General features: G+C 39.3%; 1 pseudogene; it reads left to right on the top strand.

The window, feature by feature from the left end:
* Positions 1-3,850: 3,850 nt before the first annotated feature.
* Positions 3,851-23,073, top strand: LOC127205535 (tubulin polyglutamylase complex subunit 2-like; annotated as a pseudogene).
* The last annotated feature ends 1,689 nt before the right edge of the window (positions 23,074-24,762 follow it).

The following is a 24,762-nucleotide window of genomic DNA, read 5'->3' as shown; positions in this document are numbered from 1 at the left end:
GGTATACAAAGAGGACACATTAGAAACTGAAATGAGAAATACCAAACAGGTTGCTTTAGGAAAAGGAAAATGAGAAATACAGAGTATCTGAGCTATATAGGGCATTTATAAAAACATGTGTGCGCGTCCATAGATGTTCATGCACATATGCATGTGTGTGTACACATGCACATACACAAACACACACACACACACACACACACACACACACACACACACAGTGATTTAAACAGGAAGGAATGAACTAGAACACTGACCCTGGTGTCTTCTCTTTCACTCTCTTGATGGAGGGGATGTCTTATCTCATAAGGCCCTCTTGATCTTACAGCTGTGTCATCTGCACACATCTCCCTTGTGGAAAGGATGACCAGTGTCTGAGGTGAAGACACAAGGATCTCTACCTCATGTGCACACCAGTAGCTTGACATTCTTACTAGCATCTCATTAGGCAACAAGTAGGCTAACTATTTCTGGTTCTTGACTATCCGTATGTCTTATCCTCACAGCACATCTTTACCCCAAACCTTCCAATCTTTCAGCTTCCTGGCTAGATATTTTATCATTTTAATCTCACTCTAGCTTATGTATTTTATTATGTGTTTCCTAAGATGGATTACTTTGTACCTTTCTCACACTCTTTGATATGATACTCCAATATCTTTATAGGCACCTCTATCATTACATGAAACAGTTTCTAAGAACTGGAAGAGCAAGGTGTGCTCCAAGTAACTGGCTCTGAGTTTCTAATAAAGTGATGGGATGAAATGGCATAAACAGAAAAACCAGTGCTCACTGTCCCCAGGCTGTGTTTCATATTCTCATTCATAAAGAATATTCACTTCAGCTAGCTAATACTGAGCTATTAGTAATAATGTATGGTAGGTGAAGAAACTGATTATACGACCCATCTAATATTATTAAGGAAAGAAAATAATGGAGTCTCTGTTACCAGATTCCAATGTGAGTCCTTCCAAGTTTATAAAGCTCAGAATGTTCATATGCCACTTTTTTGCTATGGTCCAGGCTGGGTAGCAACAAGCTACTCATATTATTTTCCTCTTAAGTCCACTATTTGTCAGAATTTTATTAACAGAAGAAAACACATGGGAAGGGAATAGGATGAAAGAGGGAGGCATAGGGGAAACAGGAAGATACAAGTGAAGGGATAACAATCAGAATATAATCTGAATAAATCATTCAAAAATAAAAAAGAAAGAAAGACAACATATGAGCATATGTAGCATATTTTTTAAAGGTTTATTGAGTTCATGGTTTGGAGGTGCCAACTTCCTGTTGGCAAATTTGATTGGCTTTTGGTGAAGGCTTCATGGTAGATGGCTTTATGATGGGCATATCTGTGTAAGGTTAGGAATGCATAGAAAAAAGAGCAGATTTGGTTTTTTGTTTGTTTTTTTTTGTTTGTTTTTCATGTAAACAGACAGGCTTCCATAGTGTAACAATCTCTGTGCACAGAAGTATGGGGTTCTTCTCAGGACAGACAGGCTAATTAATCATCATCTTCTACTCTGCCTCACCTCTCCTCTCACATAAACCCCAGCAATAGCAGATACCACCCTAAACTGTTGGTAATATTTTGATACAGGACTATATTATAAACAATACAGAAAATAACAATGCTTATGTTCACAAGGTAGTGACGCTTGGCAAATCGGCTCACATTTCCTTTATACTATCAATGTGTAACTTCAAGTGGATGGGCATGTACTTGGCATTTGGGTAGAAACAGACATTGATGTTCATATATATGTCAGTGTCACAAGTAGAGATTGATTAAATGTATATAGCAATCGGTGAGGTAGGTGATTGTGATTATAGATGAAGAAGCTGAGCCAGACAAGAACTTAGCTAACCACGCTACAAGTATAATAGCTGTATTCAAACAAATTTTTCTTTCTTAGACTTGATGGGGCTATCTCTGGCCCAAAGCACTTCCTCATTGGTAATACAGGTACTTTACCATGCAGGAGCCATGGCATTTTTAGAGGCCAGTGAACCCCTTTAACATCTGAGCCAAATTGAATAGCCTTGCCTTTATGTCAGTACAATCATAAGACAATGTGTATAAATGCATATATGGAGGCATGTACTGTATATGTGCAATTATGCATTTGTGTGTGTGTTTTTTAGTAGTAATGGTAGCTGCAGGGGCGATAGAGCAGTGGTTCTTTCAAGCCAACAGTATGCAAAACACAGCAAATCCATAAAGCAATTTTCATGTTGTATATAATCTATTATGCAACATAAACAACCAAATGCAGTTTAACATTGAGAAAAGTGCAAGTACAAATCTAGGTTATTGGACTTTATCCACTAGTGTGGATGATCAGATCTATTTAGACATTTCCATCAATGAAGTAAGATGGTAAACATTAGATCTCAAGTTCATTTGGTCAATGTTGTATTCTCCACTCACTTCTGTAAACCTGGTAGGGAGAATTCAGTGGTGTGTGAACCTCACTTATAGCTTGGGGTTTTGTGTAGGAACCCTGGAGCTAATTGTATTCTTGCAAAGGACAAAGTTAGTCTAGTAGAGCCTGATCTAAGAGCCCCTGTGAGCCTAGCTCCCCACCACTGTCTTCTCAAATGCATCTACCCACAAGTTGTAGTGAAGAAATTGAGCATTCAATGATCAGCTTTATGTCTGGAATGAGAAGGCCCCAGCAGATTCAAAAAAAGTAAGGAAATCTCAGCGGCAGCAAAGAGGTTAGATGTGGACATTGCCTCCTTCCAATGGAAGAGTGTGTTTCAAATGTCCCCGATTTTGGATTTTCTCAAACCCCACTAATGTAAACTCAGTGCATAATTTTTATTATTAAAATATATTAAATATTACTATAATTGGTATTTCTCTGTATTACTGATTACATATAGCTATTGACTGAAAGGCCTCAAGCTATACTACTACGTGACAATCTAGGAAATATACCTCTGAGGCTCTCAAGTACCTGTATCATATTATCTGAACTATGGTGCATTTATAATAAAGATTAAAAAATAATACTCTTAATATTAACTGGTCTTATACAGATTATGTCACTAGCAAAATAGCCAGGCACCTTTGAAATCATAGGTGACCATTCACCTTGGGGATTGAACCCTGTTAGGGCTAGGGTATCTGCCGTGCAGAAGACAAGACAGTACATTCTTGGAAGCCAAAGGGGGCCCTGACACAGAAATCAGATGTTTCCATTTGCAAGCAAGCTCCCACATCAGACACTCAAGAAAGAAACGCCACACTTCTGCCAAAGAGAATAGAAAATACCTCATAGAATGTGAACCCGGAGCCATCAGCTAATCCTTCAGGGATCCACCAGCGTGTGGAAAAGCAGATAAAGAAAATCTTCTCAGTTAGTTAATGAGCAATCTACTCAGGTTACTCTGAGAAGTAAGAACTGCTGCTGCACTCCAGGAGGAGGAGGGCCATCTTTCAGGTCTAGACTATTGCCCAGACATATCCAAGATGTTTTGCTGGGGACAGCAAGAAATAGGCAGCTATAGCATTTGTGACCAGCATCAACATTTGACTGGGGATGGCTTCATTACTTCAGAGACACAGACAAATTGGAATCACTATGTTGTGAAACAGTCAAAGCCACACAGGCAACAGGCAGATGTGAGCAGTGCAGGCTGGATCCTGTGCTCAGTTAGTGCAGTGATCCACCTAGCCTGGTCCCATTGCTGTCCGGGAGATGCTCCTTGATTGACCAAGCCCACTTACAGAAGCACAGCCTGAAGTTCCTCACTGCACTGTCTTCACACTCTAACTGGAGCCACTAAGTGTGCTTTTGGGAATTCACCTGAGAACACACAGCTTGAGCCTTTGGGCCTAATGTATGGAATAGGGGTTGACAACAGCTCCTCCATGATTCTCCATTTGAATATGTGTCCCAATATATTTCTCCATTTGGATATATGTCCCCTCTACTTTCCTCCCTACCTCAGAATCAACCTCTGTGATGAAGAAGTAACTTTCAAAGTTCTTCAGAAGCCAAGTCAGGATGCCCGCCAACGTGACCCGCTTTTGCCCTACAGTGAGTCACTGTCTATTACACTCATCTCTTCCTGGACCTTATCCAGCCTGAAGTTATATGTGCACATAATTGATTACAGAGACCAGGCCTCATTGGTTCTGGATGTTCCTCATTTCAGTACGCAGCACAACTGCCAGCACATTCTTGGCACTCGGTAATATGTCTTCTGTGCTACAAGGCTCCATCCTATGGTCCTGCAGCTGGGAAAGGGGCTATTTAAGTTTGCCTTTGTAAACCATAGAGCCATAAAACAAAGCTCTTCTCACTATTTGTGATATGACTTAGGAAGAAAATCCAGTCTTTGGAGACTGAATGTGTTTACTCATCTTGAAAGTCTAGACTCCAATCTAGCCAAGACGGTTATTACCCGAGTTCTTTCTCATCAGTAAAACAGAGCTAATACAACCTAAGGTCTACAGGACTAGGTTTAGGATAAAATGCGCTGCACATAGAAGTTTGTAATCATGCCTCACACAGCATAAGTCCTAATAAATGTCAGTGTTCCTTGTGCTGAAACTTGAAAATTCCATGTATTCCAGAGGCATACATAAACCTGCACGCCTACACAGTAGCTTGTAAAATCCCTTGTCTGTTGCCATCACCTAGCATCTGCGTCATCTTCCTATAAGAGGAATCCACTTGTGAGGATGTGCGTCCTATTATGATGAGACTTGACAACCGTCATTCTAGACTCGCAGCTCGGCCACCACTCCCTCTACCTCACACACAGACTATATGATCTGCGATGCTTCTGCCTTCATATCTGTTCTTCCTTCAGCCTGCATTATTCCTCTTCAGTAAAAGGTCCAGTGATGAACTAAAGTGCTGTTCAGCTGCATAACACACACCTGAGTGAATGGACTCTTCAGCATCTCTCTACCCATTGCTATATATTGCAGGTCAAAACCACAGTTTCTCCAGAAAATGAACTTCCCAGTATCACACAGAAACATCACTGTCCCTGCCGTGCTGTCTTCTCTCTGATGTATGTTGGAAGCTCACTGTTTCTCCACCACTGAATCCCCTGTGTGCTGACGCGCATTGACTAAACAGAGAATAGAAGGAGACACGCTCACCAGAACCGAATAGACTGCTGTCTCAGAGTGAGCATCACTGAATTCTATCCCAATAAAATACAACTGTGTACTGTTTTAGGAAAGTTCAGAGACAACCTCTACCAGCACTCTCTTGGGCCTCCATGATCATTATGAACTTGGACCTTCCTCTTTCTAATGTCTTTATCCCAGTAGAGAACAAATCTTCCAGGTTACTTCATAGTGTAAGATGACTGTGGATGCTTTGGCCATCACATGTGCCATTAACATAGGAAGGGCTTGGTCCTATTCCCCATGTTAATTCCCACAAAGTTCCATATATTTGCCCATACTTACAACCAGCATGGCCTTTGGCCTTTGATTAGGATCACACATAGAAACAAGTGAGTCTTGGATAATATGGCCTTTTAAATACAACCAATTCAGGAGTATAGCCTGTCAATAACCTGTGATCTGCTGGTGTATTTGCAAGGTCACTACATATTTCCTTGCAGTGGTTTGACTTTCAAGATCAATTGTGAGATTCTTGAGAACGGGGTCACCTATTTGGCTTTAGTGTCAGTAGAATCTAGTATGGTGCCTTGGTAACTAGGAGACATTTGCTGAGTAGTGACTAAAAGAAGGAATAAATCATTTATCCAACAAACAAACAGATGTTTGAAATTAAGAGGTACAGCTTGTAAATCCACTTTAGTGGTCTCTTTCTATTTGAGCATTTTTCAATTATTAAATCTAATGTGTATTACCATTTAAAGTTTAACAAATTGCTTAACAGGAGATCTGAGATTATTCTGACATTTCAAATTAGGGAGTTTTTTTTCTTGGCAAACATTACAGGCTATAAATTTTCATTAGTTGAGTTTGCCTATTCCCTAATGCAATAGGGCTTATTTTTCTTTCCAAAGGTTAATTGTGTTTTTCAAATGTCTACTCTTTCCTTAACTCACATTGGGCATAATATTTAAACACAATGACCTCATTCTTTTTTCATATTTTGTTAGCATTTATTCCAATTTTGTTATTAAGGTAATTTGAACATAATATTCTGAAGAGCTAACTTGGTGGTTTTCACACAATGCTGATTTAAATTTACATTGCAAATCTAAAGTTTTTTTTTTTAAGTAGCTATTTTATGGTTTCTCTAACATAAACAGATATATTTAAATGAAACACACAGATCCACATATCATGGAAAGGCAGAACATAGACTTTGAGTCTTTTAGGTTTAGAAAATAGAAGTTTTGTGTGCTGAATTTTAAATATGTTTTGATTTGAAATTAATAGCTGATTTGGATCTCAGGGTTTTGTCGTTTATGCCTACTTAATTAGAGATGCACTTGGAAATGTAACACACTCCATGCATCATTAAGCACTTTAAATAATTAATAGTTGATTATTTTCCCTTTTAAGTTGCCCTCATTTATAATTCTGCCTCAACGATGAGACTGACCTTTATGTTAAAATCAAGTTGTGCTTCCATTTAGAAAATAGAACTTTGCTTGGAGAGTGTAACAAGTGACATCCAGGCATGATGCTCCATAAAATGTGAAAGGTTTGGCCAGTGTCACACTAGCATTAAGTGAAAAGATCAATAATCCTGATAGTGTGATGCTTAAACTGATGTTTCTTATGGTCTGACCCCTGGGACCTTTTGCTAACCCCCTGACTGAATCAATAAAAGAGGCAGAATGTGTGGTACATGCTCTCTCAATTAGCAGAGATGCAGAGGCGGTTGCAGCAAGCCCATGACAGAAAAGGACCACATTCTTACCGCCATCCAGAAAACAAAGCTCTGGCATCTTCTCTTTGTGCTTCCTTCCTTCATTTTTGAGCAGAACCTGGTACTCTTGGGAAACAGACTCCCACAGATAGACAAGTCTCCAAGTCATCATATTAAAATATTTCTCCACATTAGTTTTCCAAGTCAATATGCATAGCAAAAGAGCGTTTCAGGAAAATGTCATTTGAACCAGTGTGATCCATTGAGTCATTCCATGGGGAAAAGACTAAGAAAACAAATCACCATCACTACTGAAGAGAAGAGGTAATGTCACCATCTACAGACTAGATTCTAGGGTTACCCAAAGGCAAATTCACTCCTCTCTGTGAGACTCTGCTGCAAAGGGTTCAAGTCTGACTTCTCTGGATAGCTGTTTTGCACTAGGTCTACGTTGGTGGGCTCCCTTTTCTCAACAGTTCTCAGTCTACCTCATCTGGTAACCCCAGATCTTGTAAGGAACATCACATAGCATTCAGGAAAAAAATTCAAGCCCACCCTTTCCTGATAAGGAACATGATCAGCAAGCATGGGGAATTCCTGAAAGTACCCCACCCTATGCTGAACAGACCTAGCCTCCAGCAAATAACCTTTAATTGTACCTAGAAGTCATTCCCACACACATAGGGTAATTAAGTACTGTTTTCTCCTTCTTATGATAGGGCCCCTTGTTGCTAACTAAATAAGGCACCCTATCACTGTATGTAGATTAAGTATACTGACACCCTTAACTCTAGTGAATCAGACATATTCACCCTCAGAACCCCTCCCACTACCCAAAGTTTATAAATTAAAGCTAGCTGGCTTGCAGGAGCTCTCATGCTCCCTCACTCCCTTTCTTGCTGGTCCTCCACTATGACCATCTGAGACTCAATTTATTCTGGTGAGGAGTAGTGGGGTTGACTGCCAATTAGAGTAGTCAAGGAAGCTATGTCAAAGCTGCCTTGGCAGCCGTTCCATCACTACTATCTTGGTGCTGACCCTGGAGAGACTGGTAACCTGGCCTAGCACTCCCAGATTCTGGCATCACCATAAAATGCCCTAGCCTCCCTTGAAAAAGAAACTGGTCCTTGATCTGTCCATTGTTGTCCAGAAGAAAGCAGTACCTGGACCAGGCCGCTGGACATGAGACCCAGGCTATCCATCTGCTAGACACTGAACAACATCTCTTCACCACTGACTAAAGAGAGCACTACCTCAAGCAGACAGAACAGTACTTTGTGATCTCCCAAATAGAAAGGGGATCATCAACCAGCCCCACTTATAAGCATTGCAATCCAAAAGTCTGACTTCTGTTTTTTCCCATAAAGATTTTGACCATTGCCCTCAACTAAATCCAATATATTCTTTGGGGACCAGTCTGTGAAGTGTGGGTTATATTGACCTTGGTTTCCTTTAACCAATGAAGAAAACTTTCCTGGAATTGGTCTCCAGGTTGGTGAGAAGAGATTCTCATAAGTAAAGAAAAAAAAAAAAAAAGCTTTCAAATTCAGCAACTGCAGTTAACTAAGACTGTTAGCAGACATCTAATTCCATAATCTGTTGCTCAGTATTCAAAAAGAAATCAAGGATACACTAGTGAAAGACAAGATTTATTTGTAATTTCTCCAAACTAAGGTGAGAAGGTACCTAGTTTCTCTCAGTTCTCCACTACATCTGGCTGCTCTCAGAAGTTATAGAAAACCATGTGACATCATTTATATGGTTCCTTCAGAGCTTCCTCTGCAGCTAGCTTCAAGCATGGGAGTTATATTACCACAGGATATGCACCTACAGAAGTGTTTTCTTTAAACTGGGGCCTCAGGAACACACTAGACATTGTCTCAAAGACCTCTTGTGTTAAAAAGAGAAAAGAGAGGCAAAAGTTTAATGGGCATGGTATGTAGAAGATTCCCAGCAGTTCTGGGTCTGGAAGAGTTGATAGTTGCTAAAGTCCTTCCATAGGTGTAAGATAAAGCTTGTGTGCATGAACACATTCACACACACACACACACACACACACACACACACACATGAGAGCTAGGATACACATACACATCTTTGGGTATTTTCAAGCTTTGAGTTTTGCAAGTCTGTTAGGCAAACAATAATGTTGCGAGCGGCATAGTCTCCTACTAAAGTGAGAAGTCTAAATGCCACTCTAAAGAATGCAGAATTCCTCCTCTGTCCCTACAATACCCTAACCAATTCTTTTTCTGCATGGAATCACTGTTACAGTGAGTTCATTAGAATCTCGTAAAAACATAGGATAAAATAACAACATTTCTTAGTTTTTAAATTATGATTTAAATATCTTAGCAATTATAAAATCTAGCATCAATAATATCCTAAAATTTTGGAAGTGATAGAGAAAGAAAATAAAAGATATTTACTAATTATGGCCAAAATAAGCACATTGTATTTATTATAAAAAGAAGATGATGATATAGTGTGCGTGATGAAGACATAAAAGTTCAGATTTCTTTTTCTTCCTAAAAAGAAATCTCGGCTTGTTCATTCCACAGTGTGTTTGTACACACTTCGTTAACAGTGCTATTTTGAAACATCATTATAAAAGTGCAAAGGTTCAGATTCGTGCATATGAATATTTTAAGTTGCTTAGCTGTACAGTTAATAGAAATGTCAACTGCACTTCAAACTCGTCCCCTTTCTTTGCCCCTTCAGGCCTCATGTTCAATAGGTGAATTAACCTTACTCATGTCATGTAGAAAACATATAAATCTTAGTGCGCTAAAGTAGCCTTCAGGGAGGTATTGACTTCCTTGTGTTTAATTATTTTATGGATGATCTTGATGCTTTGTGCCTCAGAGTGATTTTTCTTGGTGAGTTATGGTTTCAATCCATTAATATTTTTCATAGATCCTTAGTTGTCAAAAGTTTCAGGCCAGGGTGATCAGAGAACACAGCTGTTGGACTGAGAAGGCTGTTTTAGAAGCCAGATCACAAGGACTGTTAAGAATGTAGATACTTTTTCCTCCTGTTCATCCAACCCCATCTTTCAAGGATAAGAAAGAACCATGTGTAGAAGGGGCTGGAACTGGGTTTTTTAGCTTTATTGTGGTTGTGGCCAAAATACCTGAGAGAGAAAATTAAATAAGGGAAGATTTATCTTGGTTTGCAGTTCCAAAAGTTTCTCACCATGGTCAATTAGCCCTGTGTACTATGGTAGAACACGATGATGGAACAGGGCAGTGGAGGAGACCTGCAAACCTCAGGGGACACAGGAAGCAGAGAGGCAACACAGGACCAGGGTTAATATATCCTAATTGTCTGTATCTTGACCTACTTCCTCCAGGTAAGTCCACACCCTAAAACATCCTGAACCTATCAAAATATTATTACCTTCTTGTGATTAAGACCCAAACACATGAGCTTTTCTTTTGGAAGACATTTCGTGTGTGTGTGTGTGTGTGTGTGTGTGTGTGTGTGTGTGTGTGTGTGTGCGTTTTGCATTTAGTTTGTTTTTATTAGTTCTTTGAGAAGTTCATCTAATCTATATTAGTTCTTTGAGAAGTTTATATCAGTCACCTCTCTTCAAACAACTTTCTAGATCCATCTCCCTTTCCTGCCAACCCAATTTTATATCTTCTTTTTTTTTTTCTTTAAGCCCATCAAGTTTGATTTGTGTGGCCCGTCTATTAATATGTTGCCCTCTACTTAAGCAGATCTGTTTACCAAGGCTACATACTTAGAGAAAATTATTCTCCCTTTCCAAGCTTCTATTAATTGCCAACATTTCCCTATCTAGAGGTAAGACGTTGTGCCCACCCCTCTCCATGCTAAGATTTGACTGGGCTTAAACTTGCACAGGGACATGCTGTCATATGTACCATGAGTTCATATACACAACTATCCTACTGGGTCCAGAGGACTGTGTTTTCTTATATTCATCTGCTGTCTGTTGACCTTACATTTTTTATTTTGTTTAATGCTCCTCTTCCACAATGATCCCTGAGCCTGGGGAGTACAGGTTGTGATATAGATGTCTCATTTAGGATGGAACACCCCCCCCCATATTTTAAAACTTGGATTCTGGTGATTCAAACTCAGTTTCTCATACTTGTGCAGCAAACACTTAATGAGTGAGCTGTCTTTCTATACTCAAACAATAACTAAACAATAACACTCAAACAGTGGTACTGATGGGGCCACTTGGGCCCATCTTTGCAGCAGAATTTGAAAGGAAATTGCCTCGATGCCCCACATTTTAAGATGTGAAGCATAGCTAATGGCTTAGAAATGGCTATCTCACACAAACGCAGTTTACCCACCACAGAGCGCCACCTCCAGGAAGTAGCTGTGAGGACCGTTGATGAGGACAGAATTCTTGAGTTACATGTTTGCCTGCTTAGGAATTTGTTTTCTTAGGTTGCTGAATAGCTTTCCTAATTGAGACAGTTTTGAAATTTTTGGAATCTAATAAATAAATAATAGTCATTGTCATTTAGTTAATGCCATAATAGAAGGCAAAAAAAAAAAAAAAAAAAAGAACTCAGCAATTGAAAGTGATTGTTATTCAATACATGAGTGGGTTGGGGAGTAAGGCAAGCCTATCTTTTCCAGTGTTTGCCCACAGCCTGTTATTCAGGAATCTCCCAGCCGGCAGGTGGGTGATGATGGGAGCCCTAGCTGAACTTGATCTCTTTATCTAGCTACTTGGTGCTCTGGACTCAGTGTTACTAGACACAAAGGGGAAGTCTGGGGTGTTTTGAAGCATACATAAGGTCAGAACAACACAAACAGCATCTGCTTTCACTCTAATGACTGAAGCAAATGGCACCTGGCTGAGAGAGCATTAGACAGTATGTAAAGGACACAGACCCAAGGAGGAGCAGGAACACTGGGTCAGTTTTGCCATCCGCACACCAAGACATAAACAAATTGAAATGAAAAATTCAGAAGGATTTACTGTAAAAAAAAAAATAATAATAATAAACCAGGAAAAGCACTTACTTGTTCTCTGAAGAAATAGAAAGAAAATATGGGTCATTTGAGAGTGAAAATAGATGAATGATGAAGTTTTAAGTCAAGACACTGGCGATTTGTATAGTGAAGGCTGACAAGAAAAAAACTAGATGTTGCCATGCTATAATTTAACATGCCTGTGGAAGTACTTCTGGTTAGAACTGATAAAGCACATAGCTCAGTCTCAGCTGGCAAGCAGGGAAAAATGTTAAGAATGCATAGAAAAAGAACGAATAAAAATAAAATTGGAGTAGAAATAATTAAAAGTAGAACCAACATCATACCATCCTCCAACGGTACTCCTGAAAGTAAATGACACAGCTGGAGATAAATCTTGTAGTAATAACCAACAGAAGAAAATATTGCATTTTTAACATTTATTCTTATTTTATTTTGAGACAGTGTCTTTCTTCGTAGCCAAGGCTGACCTCAAATTCACGATGTAGCTAACATGGGCCTCACATTTGTGATTTTCTCATCTCAGTCTCTGAGTGCTGGGCTTACATGTTGTAGCAGCACATGCAAGGGAGAACATATGAAGAGGAAAAATTTAACCATGCTAATATTTTATAATTCTCTAAGTATCAATATAACATAATGTAACCTAACAGAAAATTAAGAAAGTAAAGAATTTTTAATGCTGAGAATTTCTAATTAAAAGATCAATTCCATATATTTAATACGGTAATATGATATGAAAATATCTAATAAGGAAAACATGAGAACAAACACATGATTTAAAAGGCTACACATCTATAATGAAGTCAAAGACAAATATTTACAAATTTAAAAAGAGTCAATACTTGCAATATGAGAATATGCAACAGAATTAAAAATTAACAATTGAATATTTTTCATTCTCTTTCCTAAGTACCATTTAGAATTGAAATAATTCTTGTGGTACAATGTATATGAATTTGAAATAATTTGTAAGGAGTCTGTATTTAATACATGTTTTTGCATTATACTAAAATAATAATAATATATTGTGGGCAAGATGTAAAAATTTAGAAAAACTGAATATCAGCAGAAAATTAAAAGTAGAATCTTCTCTAGAAATACTGAGTTGAAACATACATATTTTGAATAATTCAGAGAAGCATATCATAAGTTTCTCTGTTACTAAGAAATTTTTCTCCTAACCTAGTAATATATATTTTCACAACACTAAAATGATGAAAAAATTATTCAAATGCAATAAAAGTTATAATTATTGAAAGTATTATCTACCAGTCTTAGACAAAAGGATTTCTATTTTCATGGTGATTCAGTGTGGTTTTAAATGTCTACCTATGTAGGATAGGTATAAAAAGCATAGATATAAATATTTTTTATTATTTATGAGTGACTACTGAATGTACAGAAAATATCCTAGAAATAATAAGCAATCAGGAATAAGGCTATGTAAGATTTTTAAATGCTAAAATGTTCTTCTGCATTTCAGCAATAAAGGGTAGAAAAATCTTTTCAAATGGATTCAAAATATAAAATACTTATATTTTGTGGGATATTTGCACAATCTCATGTCAACAAAATTATGAACTTGAAGCTCACTGATCAAGTAAATACAGCCAGAACCTGAAAGGAGTCATTCCAAATAGAACTCATTTTAAATCTCACTCTGACAGGTTCATGGTTTAATGCAGTTTTGTTCACTCACCTTGGTATAGATCTAGAAGTTATTGAGAGCTCTGTTTGTCTATAAGAAGAAATAGGATGGGAAATGGCAAAGACTGATTAAAATATGTAAATCAATCATTTAAATGGAAAACTAGAACAATAATATTAAGTCGAGCACTGCTCACATGATAATTTGCCATGGCGATATTAAAATGTTAATGACACAATGTTTCAAAGTACAGGTGCCTCATCACAAAAGGAGTTCAAAGTTCGGAGAAATCTGCACATTGATTTCAGAAATATTAAAGCCACCATGCTCTGTGTGTGGTGAAACTGAGAGGCACTTCCTGCAAAGCTTTCTTTTATATCTGTTGGATATAGAGAGTACATGGGCAGCTCGTGCAAATGGAGAAAGCATTGGAATCAATTTCCTTTCCTACAATGAGGCAAGATTTATTGGAAAGAACTCTGCAATTATAGCAATGTGAGCAATTTGGAGAAAGGTAACAAGGTTTCCAAAAGAAAAAAATGTTGCCTATTAATCTACCCCCTTAGATCTATCTGAAAATGAGTAAATAAGCAAGTGACACAAGCCATTTCCCTCTCTTTGGCAAACTTTCAACTGGAAAGCTGTGAAATGAATTACCATTAAAGTGTAGAGCAATGTTTTATCATGAATAAGGAACTAGGAATTGAAATATGCCCCCTCCAGTAAATTAATCTTTCATTGGTATTCTGTTTTATTCCTCTACTCAAAAATCAATGAAATCTACCCAACCTGGCAAGTTTTATATGAATTACTTAGCTGGGAGTCAAATGGCCTTGATGCACTCACTCTCACTTAACTCTTGTCTTCCTACCAGGACCTCATATTCTGGCCAACTCACTCCAGTGGAGATATGACGTAAGCTGCAAGAACACATGACATTCTAACAATACAGAAAGGACACTGGCTTAACTATAATCATAGTGGCTTTATTCATAATAGCCAGAATCTGGAAACAATCTAGGTGTCCCTTAACTGAAGAATCAATAAGAAATTGTGGTACATTTACGCAATGGAATACTACAGCTATTAAAAACAAAAACAAAGGTATCATGAAATTTTCAGGCAAATGAATGAAACTAGAAAAGATCATCCTAAGTGAGGTAACCCAGACCCAGAAAGACACACATGGTATGTACTCACTTATAAATGGATTTTAGCCATATAGTGTAGCCATATAGTTCATAGACCCAAAGATAAGTTACAAGGAGGATCAAAAGGAGGATGCTTAAACCTCACTGAGAAGGGGAAATCTAATAGACAGCAGAAATGTTTGAAGAGATAGAACAATGTATCAAAGTGAGCACAGAAAGTAATGAAGATGGAGCTCAGACTTGGGGAAAGTTAGGGTGGGAGGAGAGAGGGCCTGCAGAGAGAAGAGAAACTGTGGATGGGGGCATCTCTGTGACAAGCTGGAGACCAAAAACAGGGTAGTCTTCTAGGAAAATATGGCATTGACTCTGGCTTAGAATTCTTATAGTAGGGGTCATGGAGACTAAAGAGGACACCCTCTAACTAGACAGGACTCCCAGTGAAGTGAGGGGAATACCAACCCACCCACAAAAAAAAAACTTGACCCAAAATTTACCCTGCCTATAAGATGTCCAGGGATAAAGATAGGGCAGAGTTTGAGGGAATGTCCAACCAATGCCTGTCCCAACCTGAGAGACAACCCATGAGAGAAAACACATCCCTGACACTATAAACAATATTCTGCTATACCTGCAGACAGGAGCTTGGCATAACTGTCTTTTAAGAGTCTCCATCCAGCTGTGTATCAAAATAGATTCTGAGACTCACAGTCAAACATAGGGAATTTTGTGGAAAAGTGCGAGGAAGGATAAAAAAGACCTGGAACTAACAGGAGTTCCACAAGAAGATCAACAGAGCCAACTAACCAGGACCCAAAGGGGCTTGTGGAGACAAAAGCACCAAGGACCATTCATGGACTGGATTCTAGACCCCCTATACATGTATACCCAATGGGCAGCTCAAGCTTCATGTGATTCCTCTAGTAAGGTGAACAGGGTATCTCTCTGACAAGGACTCTGTGACCTGCATTTTGCTGACTTTCCTTTGGTGGGGCAGCCTTTCCAGGCCCAGGGGAAGAGGAAGTGCTCAGTACTGATGCAACTTGATGGGCGGGTTTGGATTGTTAGGGGAGGCTCATCCTTTATGAGGAATAGAGGATATATGGGTGAAGAACGAGGAATGGTAGAATCAGGAGATGAGAAGGGAAGAGCAATGATCATGATGTACAATTGAATACATAATTAAAAAGTAAACCATGCTAATAATGGAGAAGAGTTTGGGAGTAGGGGTGAGAGTATGTGCATGCATTCACCCACATGTATAATTGCTATGCTTATTTATGCAAGTATACTCAGATATGTTCCCAGTCATTAAACATATAGATTAACAATTTAAAACATATGACCACAGAACTCACTAAGACATAGAGAGATAAGCCTTAGATTTTTGGAAGAATATCATGCTTATAGAAGCATGGGAGAATAACAAAGTAGAAGGATCCAGAGGGTCCTAGAAACCTACAAGTAGAACATTGTGATAGGCAGATTTGAGGCCAGGGGTCCCGCTCAAACTAAGGCACCAGCCAAGGACAATACAGGCAGTAACTTTAAACCCCTACCCAGATCTAGACAATGGTCAGAACATTCTTCACAGTTGAGTGGAGAGTGGGATATGACTTTCTCACGTACTCTGGTGCCTCACATTTGACCATGTCCCCTGGAGGGGGAGACCTGGTGGCACTCAGAGGAAGGACAGCAGGCTACCAAGAAGAGACTTGATACCATATGAGCATATACAGGGGGAGGTAATCCCCCTCAGAAACAGTCATAGAGGAGGGGGAAAAGGGGAAAATGGGAGGGAGGGAAGAATGGGAGGATACAAGGGATGGGATAACCATTGAGATGTAACAAGAATAAATTAATAAAAAAAAAAAAGTTAGGGTCAGCTGAGATAACATGCTCCTCAGGAATTCTTTCTCTTTCTTTCTACATACAAAACACTTTCCTCAAGATGATATGTTTCATGTCTGTGAATACTTAGTGCATGGGCTGATGTGTATAACTACTGGAAGTTTCAGGGTTTGGAATCAATTCTGAACTTTTTTCTGGATATCATGCTGTGACAAGAAAACACTAATGGGAGTTAGCATATTATGGTTTCTACAATGCCATTCCTTGCAGATAGTATTAATCTGTGCTGTTTACAGGAACCCATGGGTTGACTTTATTTCTCTTTGTTTCCATATTGCATTTGTTCTTCAGTATCCTTCACATGGCGTAGAAATATCTTTTGAGTTAACCTGAATAAAATGGACATATTCTGAACATAGATTTAGAAAACAAATACAAACAACAAAATAATCACATTTCTCAGAGATTTTATCACTCTGTATTTGGCATCAGAAAGTGATAGTGGTTTAATCATAATCCCTTCTCTTTTGCAAAGTAAGGATTGTTTGCTAGAGGACAACCTCCTCCCTATCCTACATATTCGTTGTCTTAGTTAAAGTTTGTTTTGCTATGAAAAGACAGCAATATCATGGCAACTCTTATAAAGGAAAACATTTAATTGGGGTTGGCTTAGAGTCCCATGGTTTAGTCCATTATCATTGTAGTGAGAAGCATGATGGGACACAGACAGAGGAAGATAAGAGTTTTGCATCCAGATCATCAGTCAGCAGGAAGGAATACGGTGAGCCACTAAGTCTGGCCTGAGCTCCTGAGACCTCCAAGCTCACTGCCTAGTGACACACTCCTCCAACAAAGCCATGCATACTTCTACCCGGCCACACTTACTAATAGTGCCACTCCCTATGGACCTATGGGAAACATTTCTATTTAACCAACCATACTTATATATTTTTATAAAATGCTCTATATAATTCTATATTTTGAATCTCATTTACTGTCCATCTGAATTGCATTTGAGGATTATTGTCTTCTATGAAAAATAAAATGCAGCAGCTGTTGATACTATTTTGATCAATAATTATAAAAATATTCATCTCCACTTTGAAATTATAAGTTGTATTTGAATCCCAATCATAAAACTGAAATCTATCCTAAACATATGTCCTGTCGATTTTCTTTCTCTCCACTTATTGCATATCAGGGTCAAAGCAAGTAACTGAAGCTCACTGCCCATATTCAGTTCTCCAGCTTCGGTGGGTGCATCAGGCCCAAGAGTGACTCTTCTCAGAGCTGGTGTTTCATTTCAAACCTGTGTCATTGTCCTTGTCATAGCCTGGTATACAATATTTTTAGGCTCAAGAAGAAAACTGTTACTGTATCTGTCTTTCAAACAACTTTATATTTAGACATCATTTTGAGCCTCCAGGACAGCAATTTTTTCTCTCCAAATCTAGAGTAGGCAGAGCTCTATAACTTTCCCTCTGGAGGAGGCCTGCCAGCCCCAGGATCATCGTGACCTAAGGGCTCCAAGAAACAGCAACATTAGAGCTTACCAGGCCTTTCTCCTGCCCGCCAGAGGAAACAGCCCACAGAGCTCCATCACCTGCCCTCTGAAGGAGGCCTGTCAGGCTCAGGATCATACAGGCCTGTTGGACCCAAGGAACAGCCAGGTTACAACCTACACATCCTTTCTTCTGTCCATCTGGGACACAGCTATTAAAGGAATATCCAGGTCTGCAGGTCTCTAGGAATACCCAGCCAGAAGAAGTTAGCAGTCTACTATTTCCTGAGCTCCACTATCAGGCCCAAGGTTCTGCTTGCCTCCTCAAGGAGCCCTGTCAGCATCAGTAACATCCAGCCAACACCAGGGACAAACACATGGCCAAAGGCCAGCATAAGAACATAATCAACAGAAGCCAGGCAATACAGCATCACCAGAGCCCACCTAGCCTACTACAACAAGCCATGGACACCCTGACATAGCTGAAGTGAAATATGACCTTACAAAGATAATAGAAGCTTTAAAGGAGAGTATGAATAAACCCCATAAATAAAGACAAGAAAACTCAATCAAACATGTGAAAAAAACGAGTTAAATCCCTTATTGAAATAAAAAAAAAATACAACTAAACAAGCAACGAAAATGAATAAAGAAAAAATAAATCAAATAAATAAAACTGTCCAAGACCTGAAAATGGAAATAGACACAATAAAGAAAACCAAACAGAGGGAATCCTAGAGATGGAAAACATAGGCAGGAGAACAGGAAGTACAGACACAAACAGACACCAACATAGTCCAAGAGGCAGAAGTGAGAATCTCAGGTGGAGAAAATAATATTGAAGAGTCTGATACATCAGTCAAAGAAAATATTAAATCTAAAAAAGTTCCTGAGACAAAAGACCTAAGAAACCAGAGACACTATGAAGAGACCAAACCTAAGAATATTAGGGATAGAAGAAAGAGAAGATTTCAAGCCCCAAGGCCCAGAAAATATTTTCAACAAAATCATAGGGAAAAAAGTTCCCCAACCTGAAGAAAAGAGATGCCTATAAACATACAAGAAGCTTATATAACACCAGATAGAATGGACTAGAAAAGAAAAATCCTCTTGCCACATAATAATCAAAACACTAAATATGCAGAACAAAGAAATAATAATAAAATCTGCATAGGAAAAAGACCAAGTCACAAATAAAGGCAGACCAATCAGACTTCTCCACAGAGACTCTCAAAGACAAAAGGGCCTGGGCAGACATTATTCTCCAACAGCAAGCTGAAGAACAAGGCTTAGGACAGACTGGGAGGAAGAAAGCTGTCATCAGGCATGGCAGGAGGGAAGAATTGAGTACGATCACAAAACCACAGGTCCAAGTACAAAATTTTCAGCAATTAAAAAAAAAAAAAACAAACAAACAATAAAAATCTGTTATACTTAAGAAGTTGAAACACAAGCACCTTGTGAGACGACCGATCCTCAAAGTACTTAAAGGCTCACACACCTAATTTCAGAATGCAAGAGCAGGCTACATACATAATTCTACCCCTAGTAACTCCTGTGATGGATGATAACAGACGGAGCATGGCAATAATGGGCACAGCTGTGGCAGGGCCAGCATAAAAGAGGAGCGAAATCATTATATTCCAACTAAGCACTTCTAATTATCTGTTTCTTTTTAATATGAGAAATGGTACTGCATCCAGCCTTCTAAATACTGAACACAAAGCAGATTTATTTTCATTTATGACCTCAAGATGCTATCTATCCCATGCAGAGGCCCCCAAATTCCTAGTATTATCAATGTATTTTTATCATTACAATGTGCCTAGTTTCTAGAACATATGGTCACAATGTACCTTATTAGAGCCATTTCTTCTAAAGCTGTGGCTGTGGATGGAACAGAAATAGAAGTTTGAAGGAAGCAGTTATTCTCCCGGATAATTTTCATTCTTCTCCTTTGATTTGGCACCATTATTCCAACCAGTGAAACTAAGTAGGGTAGTGGGAAAAAAAATCAAAAAATGACAGATTTTAAAGCAAGTTCTGCCATAAGATACTGAAGGGTGTTTGTTTAACCTCTCAGAGATACACTTTCAACAATCTCAAGTTAGATTCCTTAGAACTTTAACTTGGAGAGTTCAGGGATTTCTTGTTATGCTACCATTTGTGGGGTAAATGGACAGTACTTGCTCACACAATTCTGCTCACATATAAGAATCAATATTCTTTGTGATGTTGATAGCTTTTGTCATCAGTACTTCTGTTAAAAATATTTTAGGTGGTAAAGGTGGCTCTTTCTTCCTTGCACTTTCTTGCCCTCTGAACTGGACCTATGACAGTGTTCAGTCTATGCCAATAGGCCTGAACTAGACTTCAGTGAGGGCAATCTAGGACCAGAGGAAGGAAGAAGTGAAGCTGAAAACTTGCTTTCCTTCTTTTTGATGTTTGGAATCCTGTTTCTAAGCTAACAGAAAGAAACACACAGCCAATCAATCAAGGAAGCTTTTCCTAATTGAAAGGATTCTCTGTAGGGTCAAAAAAAACCTTTCAAGAAGTGCTAGCTCAGCTCCTCTTTACAGAAAGTCCTTCTCCTTGTCAACAAAAGCTCTCCAATTCTATTTCCTTAACCACAACTGGAGACCATAGAAATGAATGCCCAATCTGCATACAGATTCCAGTGTGGTGCATGGTCCAGGCCACCAATTGATAACTGTCATTATTATGTTGCTTTTAGCTTGTCTTTGAATGTGTAACCAAAGATGTCAGGTTCACCAGTGTTTATTGCATGCACCCGAATCTGTAAAAGCACAGAATGTACATGAAACGTACACAGCATACATGAACATATAATGCACTTAAATAACACACAACACACACCGCACATTTACTTCACACTACACACATGTGTAAATTCACTATATATAAAACACAGTTAATATGCAAGAACAAATCACATACACATAACACACTACACATGCATATCTAAAATGTGTGCCATAAGTAATACACCCATCTATATCATCTATATAAACACTCATATCTTTGGTGCCACACTTTATGAATTGTGCTCTCTATAGCAAGTCTCCGCTGATCTGCTGGAATAATGGGTCACTCTGTTGACTTAAAATCTAGCTGTTTCAGAAGCTTTTTGTGTTACATAGAAGAACCATATTACACTGGTTCTTATGATAAGTTCTAGACCCCCATGTCCTCCAAGATAAAGCCACTCTTGGGCCTCTGAACCTAAGTAGACCAGTGTGTGTATTTTTCATAAATCTCACTGAGCCCCATCCCTGTTCATTCCTGGTGCTTAGTAGTTCTCTTGGCTGAGACCTAAGTCCTGCTCCCTGGGCAGTATGCTGCCTTGGCAGATATTCATGGTCCCTTAGCACTGGGACACTCTCCACAATGCCAGCTTAAGATCCGGAACCCTGCTATCTCAGATCATCCCCTGGGTTGGGGGGGTCTCATTAGCTTGAGGTGGTGCCCTTTCCTTGAGAACTCCTGTTGCTCCTCTTAACTGCTGACTGCTGGCCTCACCAGCGAGTAAATGATGTGCAACCCCAAAGACTGCCTTTATAAATCTCACATGGGAACTCCAAGGATAAAATGTTGTGAGAGTAGACAGTGCGATGGTAACATGTTATTGATGAAACTTCTTTATATCAAATGAGGGAGCTAGCTTTTCTCTCAGTTACTGACTTCTAATAAGGTATTGATTTTACTAATGGGTTATTATTAAAAATACCTATTCATACCTAAAAATGTTAAGCTTTATTTCTTATCCCTATCTAATTGATTTTAACAAATTCTCTACTGTTTTCCTAAACGTCTCTATCCTCAGAATCAAAGCATAAGGACTGAATGAAGTATAGGAAAATCATTTCTAAACCCATGTTTCACTTTCCTTCATTGCTATGTACTGTGTCTCAATCCAGAAAATTCTAGCTTTCACACAAATCACTTTTCTTTTTACACCTCATAAAAAGTGTCTAAAACAGATTAAAATTAAGATCTCAAGGCCAGCTCCCCTGGCACCCAGGACTGAGGCCTCCACTGCTGGTGCGCGTGGAGTCCCGGTGTATCTCATGGGGTAGACCCTGCTCCCACTGCAAGCCTGCAGCAAGGTTCACCCGGAGAAGCTGACTCTGGGAGTCACCCGCATCCTGGAATCTTCCCTTGTTGTAACAGAGGTGAGCATAATAGAAAAGCTGCCTGCTAAACATCATAGGATTTCCTCATGGGAACACAAAAACAATTGTATGATGCCTGAGGACGTGAGGAACTTCTACTTGATGACCAATGGTTTTCCCATGACGTGGAGCGTTAACCTAGACGGGCATATCATTCTACGCGGAAGCATCCTGATTAATGGCATTTCAAAACTGGGTCGACTTATCCAGTCTCCCATGTATTCACTTCCTAATGCACCTACTCTGGCAGACCTAGAAGATGATATAAGAAGCCAAGGAAGACCAGCGATAAAAGCCTCACGTTGACTGTCGCAGTGCAATATTTGATCTGGATTTGTGCAACAGGAATGGAAAAGTTTGCCTCATCTACAAAAATGGGAAACCTGGATTAGGTCATGGCCCTGAGATCTAGTTCCTGGACAGAGCATTAGACTGGCATTTTCTCACAGATACTTTTACCGCCTACTACGTCCTGCTCATCACCCACCTAGGCCTGCCTCAGTAGTCCAACACCTTCACCAGCTATGGCATTAGCCCACAGGCCAAGCAATGGTCGGCAGGTACAAACCCATCATCCACAACACAAGCCTGCTCACAGAAGAGCTCGACACCTTTGTGAACAAGGTGGACCCAGCTAAGTATTCAAGAGCAAGAACAAGATCCTAATCCCAAAAGAGAAAAAGGCTCAGTGCAGCCAGCCAGTGGCCAGAAAGGGCCTGGGGCTGTAGCTCCTCCTACCACTAAACCTTCCCTGGGCTCTAGAAACACTGTCGAAGGTAAGCATTACATCAACCTCACAGCAATGGTGTCAATGCACAGATGCCCTGGGGTGACCCCACCCGTAGACATTGTGGCTGTAGGCATTCTCCTGAGGGCCCAAAGCCTTGGGCTGTTACTCCCATTGTCATTAGCCAGGAGTTAGGAAGACCACACTGAATCTTCCCAGGAGTCCCTTTCACCATAGGTTGTGCCAACCACATCTCCAAAATCAGCTAAGACTTTCAGATGTACCTAGAGCTTTCTTATGGCTGTACCCAGTGCTTAACTTTTTAGCAGTAACTAGAGAGGTCCCCCCAAAATAAGCCTGTGGCTCAACTCATGAAACATCAATTAAAGACTAGTCACGTGACCACCTCGGTTATGAAAAAAGTTCACATCTTCAATTGCATTAACCATATTTTGAGTATGCACATGACAGTAGATTGCATACTGGACAACTCAGAGATGGGAACATCTCTTTCATACAAGTGTTTTGTCCATAATTCATGCGAACATTTTCATACTGTTCTTCAGACTATATATAATGTTGATGCCTTAGCTTCATTGGCGGTATGCTTTGAGAAAACACTTTCAAAGACACGGTCTTGTGTCCTTAAGAACCAATACCATAAACACTTCTCACTTGAGTCATTTTTTAAATTCTGTATAAAATACCATGTTCCTGATCAAATTCCTATAATGAGTTTTATTTCCAGTTTTGTATTGATTTTTCTACATTTGCCAAAATCATCTTTAAAGGAGCTTAACCCCTGCTGCATTTTATCTGTTAAACCTCTGGGCATCTGTTTACAGTTATTGCCAGTCTGTTCTTAAGAACTTCCAGTGTTCATCCCCATCAGAGACGTGAAAAGGAATAAAAATAATTATCTGAGTATATAGGGAGTGCAGGTTAGCAGCTTCCAAATGAGAAGATAACAGAGACAGTGTGCTGCCTGAACAGTCACTCAAAATTCTTTATAACATTGGTGCATCATCTTGAACCTTCTGGCCCAATATAGCTGACAAACATATTTGTGAGGCAGGAACTATTGAGGACTTTCTTACCCTGACTTGGCAGAGCTTGCAAATTTTTTTCCTATTTTATGGATTGATTCTTGAAAAATGAACAATTTTGTTAAAAATTGAATGCATTAAATTTGCCATGTGAAAAAAAACAAAAAACAAAAAGAAAGATATACTATTAAATATACTATTAAATCCAAAAAAAAAGCACTTCCAGTGTTTTTGCCTATTCACAGTTGGGAGCTATATTTCTCAATTTCCTCTGGTTTAAGCCGTAGGCTGCCTGCACCAGTGCAGGATGCCAGGAGGTCTTTGTAAGTAAGTGTCCTGTTCAAAGGCATTTTCCCACAGAAACATGATGGGACCAGGCAGAGGCACCCCTCAGACATGTCTTGTGTCAAATGTTAGACATATAGCAGAAGAAAGGCATTACTCTGATTTTCATTTAATAATATCTGATTCTTTTGGAGTCCTGGCAGTGGGCAGGAGTTACCCATAGAGCCACAGTGTTCCTGATACCTGGAATTTTTGTACTGATATTCCAGAGGTAGAATAAAGAGTTCTGTGGAGGGGCAGACTGCGTGCTCTGTTTGCAATTGGCCAACTCACTCTTTTTTACTTTCCTACCATAGTGGTTGTCTAGACTTTTCTTTGTTCTACCTCTACCCACTGACCATTGTAGGGATTCTATTATGTGATGCGAGGGAGGAGGCCCTACTGTTCTCCTCCTGTGCTTTCCTGACATCACTTTGAATATTTAGTGAAAGTTTAAAATTCTTGTGGTGGGGGCTGGAAAGATGGCCCAACAGAGAGCCCAGGTTCACTTTCC

Source organism: Acomys russatus, chromosome 22 (assembly GCF_903995435.1).
Source record: "Acomys russatus chromosome 22, mAcoRus1.1, whole genome shotgun sequence".
Taxonomy (NCBI): Eukaryota; Metazoa; Chordata; class Mammalia; order Rodentia; family Muridae; genus Acomys; species Acomys russatus.
This window is presented reverse-complemented; position numbering and strand designations above follow the sequence as displayed.